The sequence below is a fragment of the Dendropsophus ebraccatus genome, chromosome 8, assembly GCF_027789765.1.
Source record: "Dendropsophus ebraccatus isolate aDenEbr1 chromosome 8, aDenEbr1.pat, whole genome shotgun sequence".
In the NCBI taxonomy this organism is placed as follows: domain Eukaryota; kingdom Metazoa; phylum Chordata; class Amphibia; order Anura; family Hylidae; genus Dendropsophus; species Dendropsophus ebraccatus.
Window position 1 is genome coordinate 68,420,746 of NC_091461.1, and position 8,893 is coordinate 68,429,638.

At 42.9% G+C, this 8,893-nt stretch overlaps 1 non-coding gene across 1 annotated transcript; it reads right to left on the reverse strand.

The window, feature by feature from the left end:
* Positions 1-2,040: 2,040 nt before the first annotated feature.
* On the reverse strand, positions 2,041-2,232 carry LOC138800213 (U2 spliceosomal RNA). The gene has a single exon (XR_011364414.1). It is a non-coding gene; the product is annotated as a U2 spliceosomal RNA (small nuclear RNA).
* Between the last annotated feature and the right edge of the window lie 6,661 nt (positions 2,233-8,893).

Genomic DNA, 8,893 nt, shown 5'->3' on the forward strand with positions numbered 1-8,893 from the left:
CAGCCTTCACAATGTTCACAATCCGTCTCCTATCCCTCCTGACAGTAGCACCTGGGAGACATCTCACCTCTCTAAACACATCCTCCTCCTGTCCTACCACAACACCTCTAACAATCGAGTCACCAACTAGAAGATGCCTTCTCTTCTTACTAACCTTTACTTCTGCCCTCAGTGGCCCATCCAAAACAACATCCCCATTGGAAATAACCTGAGCAGCCATGTCTCCAACAGCAACAGCATCTCTAGCAATATCAGCAAGAACACTAAAACTATTCTGCACAGAGAGGCCAAACGTGCTATGCTTCTGCTCTACAGCTCGCAACCTACCTGAACCAACTGTTTTCCAAACCGCCCTTTTCCTCTGAGGTCTTTGAGGAAGAGGTGGCTGATATATATATATGTGTGTGTGAGCGCACAGGGGGGTGTATATATATATATATATATATATATATATATATATATATATATATATATATACATATATATACAACTAGGGGAACCACACAGGAGGTCTATATACTACTGGGGCAGCACACAGGGGACATATATACAACTGGGGGAGAACACAAAGGATATATATGGAACTGGGAGCAGCACACAGTGGACATATATACAACTGGGGGCAGCACACAGGGGACATATATACAACTGGGGACAGCACACAGGGGTCTATACCACATTGGGACTGCACAAATGGGCCTATATTATATAGGGACCTTACTACTATACTAGGGCACAGAGCATACCTAACTAATTGGGGAAAAGGCACACGTTAAAACTGTGGGTCACAGAGGGGAGTAACTACTATATAGGGTTACAGGGAACCTAACTACGCTATATATTGGAGCCTAAATGTTTTCTGGCAGATTCTGGAGAGAGGATTCACAGCCAGGAGAAGACTTCAAGGTGGTCAACGCTAGATGGAGAAAAAGAGAAAATGTGAAAGACTCTGATCGCAAAGGACACCACCTGTGAGTCATTGGATGTAACTGCACTCTGCTATAGGGTTGCAGTGATGGTGGTCATGGTGTGGCGGTATTATTCAATGGTATCATTGGTGATATCTTTCTATTTTGTTCAGAGGAAAAATGTAATCACTGTATGATGGTAAGAGTGTTATAAGATAACTACCGAATGTATTGAGGCTCGTAATACAGTGTGGGGACACTCTGCCTAGGGCACCAAAACTCCTTGTCCCGGCCCTGACAATGAGCTCCTCACAGGGGCATAGTTAGGTGGCTCCTGGGACATGTAGATACTACCTGGCCACCATGTGCCAGGTGGTATGCCAACAAGCTTTGGCCAGGATATTTAGATAAAGGTTTAGGGCAGCAAACTGACTGTCCTTAAAAAGGCAAAGTCATCTCTGGATCAGAATACAGAGGTACCTCGGTTTAAGAGTAACTTGGATTGAGGGTGCTTTGCAAGAGGAGCTCACAGTTTTTCAAAACTGTAACTTGGTTTAAGAGTGTTGCTTTGGTTTAAGAGCTCCCTGTACTGGGTGGGAGGGGGAGCAGTGGAGGGCCATAGCGGGCTCTGCACCACTGTACTCTGACCCCGAAAGTCTTCCCCACCTTCCAAACCATAGCAGATCCACTTCAGGCTGAGTCTTACATCAGGGGACAGGACTGTGGAGGTAATCCCTAGCTGTAACCCCTCACTCCCCGGACAGAGAGCGCTGCATTTATGTGCCCACATATACCCTGCTCATTCCCTCATGCTCCCTGCAGTCTTTGTCAGCACTTGTGTTTCCTATCCTCTCAATTCCTGCTATAAGGTGCCTGTACTTACACCCAGCTTTACACACTGCTGGTATAATGAGCCTGCACTTACAGTATAGCAGCAGTGTCTATAGCTGAGTGTGTCTGCAGTTACACTCAGCCATTCACACTGCTGTATAGAGAAGTTTCTGTCACTGTCCACCTGCACAGCTCTGTGATTCTCACTTCCAGATTGGTCCACGCTAAACACCCTCCACCCCTTTCCCATTGCTGTTATGTGACCACACAGACCTATGACATCAGCCATGCTTCTCTATTTTTTTTTTGCACTGAACCTTGAAGCACTGCAATACCAGGTGAATGCCTGGAGAGGACAGAGCAAGCTCTTTTTCCATCTCCCTGTTCTAAAAAAAACATTTAATATATCGTCCCCAGATAGGGGACATATCAGATATTAAACTGATAAGAACAGATACTACACTTGATCTTAGCCAAAAGGTTGTGAAGCGATATGCTTCTCTATTCTAGCCTGTTTGCACAGTGGGGATCTGCAGTGCCATACTGTATCTACAAACAGCTGCTATTTTTTAAGGTTTATGCACTTATACAATTGTCTGCATTTCAATGATTTCTTATGAGAACATTTGCTTTGGTTTAAGAGTGGATTTGGATTACAAGCACGGTCCCAGAACAAATTATGCTCATAATCCAAGGCACCACTGTACTAAGAAATTTCGGACTGAGTTCATGAATATTTTATAAGTTGTCGACAATTCTGTATAAATCCTATAGGTATATAGGTGGGTATATAGGTATATAAAGACACCCTGGTCACCATGTGCTATTGGTGTAGTGGGAGGATGCAGACAGACTTAAATGTGGTGATCATTTGCCTTGGCTTTGAGCCTTGTATCCTTTATGTGTAGGGACTTTTGTGACCGTTATTAACCCCTTAACGACAAAGGGCGTATAGGTACGCCCTATTGCCGGTAAGGGCGTTCAGAGCGGGGCCGCACGGCGACCCCGCTCTGAACCGCGGCGGTCCCGGGTGCCGCTTGTAGCCCGGGACCGCAGGTATTAGCGGGAACGGTCCGATCGCCGTGCCCGCTAATACAGTAATTAGATGCAGCTGTCAAACATGACGGCTGCATCCGATTACCGGATCCAGCGTCTCCCTGGTGTCTAGTGGCGGAGAACGCTCCCCCGGGATGTTATACCGGAGGAGCGATCTCCGTTTCTAAAGCCGGCCGGGGACCGCTCCAAGATGGCGCCGTCCCCGGCTCGGCACTCGTTTACTTCCGGCTGCAGCAGCCGAAAGCAAACGAGTGCCGATCTCATGGATCTCTGCAGCATATCTATGCTGCAGAGATCTCAATGAGAGATCAAAGTGTATATACTAGAAGTCCCCCAGGGGGGCTTCTAGTATATGTGTAAAAAAAATATATATAGTGTTGTTGTCAATAAAAAGCCCCCTCCCCTAATAAAAGTCTGAATCACCCCCCTTTTCCCAGGTTATAAATAAAAGTAAACAAATAAATAAATAAATAAACAAACATGTTTGCTATCGCCGCGTGCGTAATCGCCCGAACTATTAATTAATCACATTCCTGATCTCGTTCGATGAACGGCGTAAGCGCCAAAAAATCCCAAAGTGCAAAATTGCGCATTTTTGGTCGTATATGTGCAATCAAGGTACCAATAGAAAGAACACATCATGGCGCAAAGAATGACACCTGACACAGCCCCATAGACCAAAGGATAAAAGCGCTATACGCCTGGGAATGGAGCGGTTTTAAGTGATGTATATTTGTTGACAATGGTTTGAATTTTTTACAGGCCATCAGATACAATATAAGTTATACATGTTATATATCGTTTTAATCGTAACGACTTGAGGAACATGCATAACAAGTCAGTTTTACCCCAGGGCGAATGGCGTAAAACACATTTCCCCCAAATAAACAAAATGCGTTTGTTTTTTTTCAATTTCACCACACTTTGAATTTTTTTCTGGTTTCGCAGTGTACTTTATGCAAAAATTCAGCCTGTCATTGCAAAGTACAATTAGTGACGCAAAAAATAAGGGCTCATGTGGGTTTCTAGGTGGAAAAATGCAAGTGCTATGGCCTTTGATGCACAAGGAGGAAAAAATGAAAACGCAAAAATCAAAATTGGCTCTGTCCTTAAGGGGTTAAGGGCAATATTTGGTACATACAAAAATATGTTCACACTATGTAAAAACAACAGCTGTAATTCATAACAACTGCTGTTGTCGTGCAAACAACGTCCGTTATTATGAAATATGGCTGTCACAAAAGGTGGCCCCTACGCAAAAAGCATAAAAATCAAACAAATGAAGATCCAATCTGGATCAAGCAAAAACTATGCAGGACAAAAAATACAATGAACAATATTTTATTTATTAACACAAAGCTTTAAAAACATGTAATAAAAGATAGGAACAAAAGCAGTACCAAACACAACAAAATAAGGGAGAGGACATGATCATCATGAGTAGACATTATATATTGCACATATTCAGTTACAGATGTATGTGTGAATATACATGCATTCACCACTAGATGGCACAAGAGAAAGCTGGAAAATTATGCAGAGCAATCCAAAAATTACAGAAATATAATCAAAGCCTGTAGGCTAGCCTTTCTAAATAGTAACCGGACACCCACTGAAAAAGAAAATCCATGGATGAATGTATCAAATGTCCTACTCACCTACTCACCCTGATTGTTTCATTACCTTGTGCCATCTAGTGGTGGATGCATGTATATTCACACATATACATCTGTAGCTGAATATGGGCAATATATGATGTCTACTGTATGAAATTGAAGATTATGTCCTCTCACTGATTTTGTTGTGTTTGGTACTACTTTGGTTCCTATCTTTTATCATGTGTGTTTTAAAGATTTGTGTTAATAAATAAAATATTGTTTATTGTAATTTTTGTCCTGCATGGTTTTTGCATGATCCAGATTGGATCTTCATTTGTTTCATAGTGTGAACATAGCCTTACAGTCCAGGTTATGCTGCATTTATCTAAATGAAATTCCAGTGAGAATGTCTCTTTTGTTATTTGATATGATTTAATAGGGATTCTAAATTAATTTAGAGGTGAGGATATTAAATATTGCCTGGCTTCATATAACTAGTCACAGAAATACCCATGTCAGCGATTATAAATGTAACAATAATATACAAGCTGGGAATCTATATAATATATCATAGCACAGCCATTCCTTAGACGCTCTCCATTTCTGTAGCCTTCCAAGGACACTTGCCTTAAGAGTAATGTGTTTTATTGTTAAGAATGAATACATGGCACTGACTAATCTCACCTATGATTACCAAGATCTAAATGTAACAAATGCATCAACCCAATATAACAAAAATAAAGTAAATGCATTAAGGCAATGGACTATTAGAATAATGATTCATGTTCACCTGTCCTCTGTGACTCCGAATAAAAAATGAGCTAGTTTCATCCATACATCCTACTTAATCGCTTTTTCCTTGATTTTTTTTATTTTGCAGTTTAATTGGATTTTTTGAGTTTGCTGTGAGAGGAGAACATGAAGGCCCAATAACCTATTAATTACATATGGGACTTTATCATCATTTTGTGACATTCACTGCTCACAAAAACTGTCATTGGTTTAAAAATCAAATATAATCTGGACATGCACGTGCACACCCTACAAGGGTCTTGATGTATTGCTCTCTACATGTTCAGGGGTGATGGCCATGCTATTGTGTCATTTGTCTATGGTAACACCTTAACCTTTCTTGCAGCACCCTATGCATATAGTTGATGGAGCCTCATCACACCCCATCACCATGCCCTGCCAGATGGGAGAAAACAATCCTTAAAATCTTCAGGATAGGGGAAAAGAAGGAGATTGCGGGGGGTTCGACCCTTGCACTCCCCAGCAAACTCTGTATCGGACCCAGCCAACTCTGTTATGAATAGAGCCCTGTGTCGGCACGAGACCCGTGGCTCTATTTGGTGTACTCAGCTCTTTCCATTGGCTCCATAGAAATGAACAGAGCTGCGGGTCACGTGCCATTCCCACGGCTTTATTCATAATACAGAAACCAAGGCCCCATACACAGCTCTGTTTATTCCTATACAGCCAATGGAAAGAGCTGAGTACATTGCTCTTGCGGCGTACTCAGCTCTTTCTGACACTCCATAGGAATTAGTAGAGCCAGTGTCGGACTGGGGTACCTTGGGCCTACCAGTGAATTTAATTAGGGCCCACCCTACATATACCAGATATAACCAAACCTTTCACATTATTATAGCAACTTTGCACAGAGCTGTGTATGTGACCAGCAATTCTGGCTCACTGCTAGTAACTTGTCAGTCACTCTATGCTAACAGCATAGGGTGCCACATAAGTACCTTGAAAGGAGAAGTCCCATTAAACTGACAAATCTCAGGCAGGCAAGAACATAATAACAAAAGTATACTTACCCGTACCCGTGCCCTCGTATTTTTTTTGCACTTACGCTGTTTACTGTGCATGATCAGGAATGTGATCGTTTAATAGTTCGGGAGAATATGCGAGCGGCGATACCAAATATGTTTATTTTTATTCATAAAATAGGAAAAGGGGGAGTGATTTCAGTATAAATTTTGGGACTCTATGTAGAACAGATGGTATAAAGTGGCCTCCATCATAGCTATATGAAAAGGTATGAATGTCATGGAGCAAAAAGAATAAAAACGTGATGTGAACCTTGATATGGTGAATTTTTACACTGTCTAGTTAAAGTTTCCACTATCAAGCTAATTGACTTTTTTTATTTAATTTAAAGAGTTACTCTGGCAAAAACCTTTTTTTCTTCTCAAACCAACTGGTGTCTGAAAGTTTATATAGATTTGTAAATTACTTCTATTTAAAAGTCTTCCAGTACTTATCAGCTGCTGTATATCCTGCAGGAAGTGCTGTGTTCTTTCCAGGCTGACACAGTGCACAGTCTCTGCTATTAGTGTTTTATCCCCTGTGAGTTATTTTTTGGGTCATGTGATTCCAGGTTTTATGTTGAAGAACTGTGGGAAAAAACACTAATTTCCATATAGACATGACAATATCATGTCCACTGACTATTAACTAACATCATGTCTCTGCGTTTTTGAACCCCAAAAATGCCATATGACATATTTCTGAGTCCAGCCATATAGTACATGAGAACATACCCCTCTCCTAGTTATTCACAGGATGAGGGATAACAAGACCTATAGAGAATTAATGGAGCACTGTCCACACTGTTTGTTTGAGGGGGACACGTTCCCCACATTCTCGTGATTACTGGGAACCCTACCAATCAGCTTAATATCCCCTATCCTGTTGATTTTGCAGGGGGGGGGGGAGCACCGACGTAGTCCACATCTGCATGTATGGGTGTGGGGGTGCAATACTCTGCCTTGCCCCTGATGCTGCCCCCACACACAAGAGCCACTGGGTTGTGTAGATATGATGTATATTTATGGTGGTGTCCATTTTGCTATGATTGGTGTGTACCTGTCACCTTTTTCCAAACCTTGCAGACGTAGGTATAAACCTTGCGATGCGTGTTTTTTCTTCAAGATTTGAGTGCCCCTTTAATCCAGGCATATGCACATACATGCAGGAGTTCTACTATCTACTGCTTCATCCTACTTGTACAGGTGATAGATCTGTGCAGCCAGGGCCAGAGTCAGCACAGGGCTTGCCGGGGCCCAAAGCGCCTCTAGTGGCCCAGAAAGAAAGGCGCCCGGTGTTCTGATGTTCAGCCCCTCACCCTGCACTACATTGAGGGGGCTGAACATCAGAACACCGGGCCCCTTCCTTTCTGGGCCCCTAGAGGCTCTTTGGGCCCTGGCAAGCCCTGTGCTGACAGAAAACAGAAAGAGCGGAGCTGTCAGCGTTCTGCAGAGAGAGAGGGATGAAGGACCTGATCACATGACCCAAAGGTCCTTTATAAAGGGAGAAGACTAACTGAAACACACAGCCACACTGCACTTACAGCTGTGTGTGTGTGTGTGTGTGTGTGTGTGTGTGTGTGTGTGAGTCAGTACTGTGTGTGTGTGTGTTTCTTTCAGTAATGTGTGTGTCATTTACTAATTCGTGTATGAAACACTAATGTATGTCTGTGTATGTTGAGTGGTGTCTCAAGTGATTGTGCATAGTGGATGGATAGATGGATGCCTGTGGGGCCCGCTAAGGTTTTTTTGCCCAAGTGCCTGCAAAAACCTGGAGCCAGCCCTGTGTGCAGAAGGCAGATGTCCATCTTTATTACTCTGCAATATGTGATGGACCCCCAACTCCCCCAAGTTAAACCAAAGAACGCAAAATAAAGACACAACACATAGTAATCGGGTGTCAAAGGGTCTTGATTTTATTTAAAATTACATGACACTGAAAATGGCAGATCCCCGACTCACGAAGAGTCACCCTCCAGCACTCAGGCGAGGAAAAACCCCCTGTGGGGGAAACCTCGAGAGAGCCATGGCTGAAGAGCTGCCCCTCCCCTGGGGTTAGAGGGTGATACCATGCTATAAATTTATTAAACTGGATGTGAGAGAGATGAGGCTGCAATATCTGTCACCTTATTAATGGCTGGGCAGATATATCTCTTCTCCCTCACAGATCCAGGTCCACTTCTCAGGAAGGTGGAGACTCAATGAAGGGGTAGTCTTAAGCAGACCATCCCTTTTCCCCTGCTAGAACCTCCAAATTACATCAAGGGTAGGGGGCAGTAAGGTAGTCAAGCTCAAGGTCCTCTGGCACATCCAAGTTGGCACTGATCAGGGCGAGGTACATTGCTTTATGGAACCTTCTTTATGACATAAGCGCTTGTCAGCACAGTGCACTGTTGCCATGGTTACTGCAGGCAAACACATCTGAGGCATTAACCCATTAATGACTGGCAATGCGCTTTACTGCTGAGGTCATTAACACACTTGTGACCAAGCAAACAGCTTATGGTTAGTGCCAGAGGTGGCAGCAGAGAGCAATGTGTCAAACTGGAAAGAATACACCACTTTCTGCAGGACATACAGCAGTTGATAAGTACTGGAAGGCTTGAGGGTTTTTAGTAGAAGTAAATTAAAAATCTATATTGTGACTTGTGACACCAGTTGATTAAAAAGATTTTTAGCTTGATAT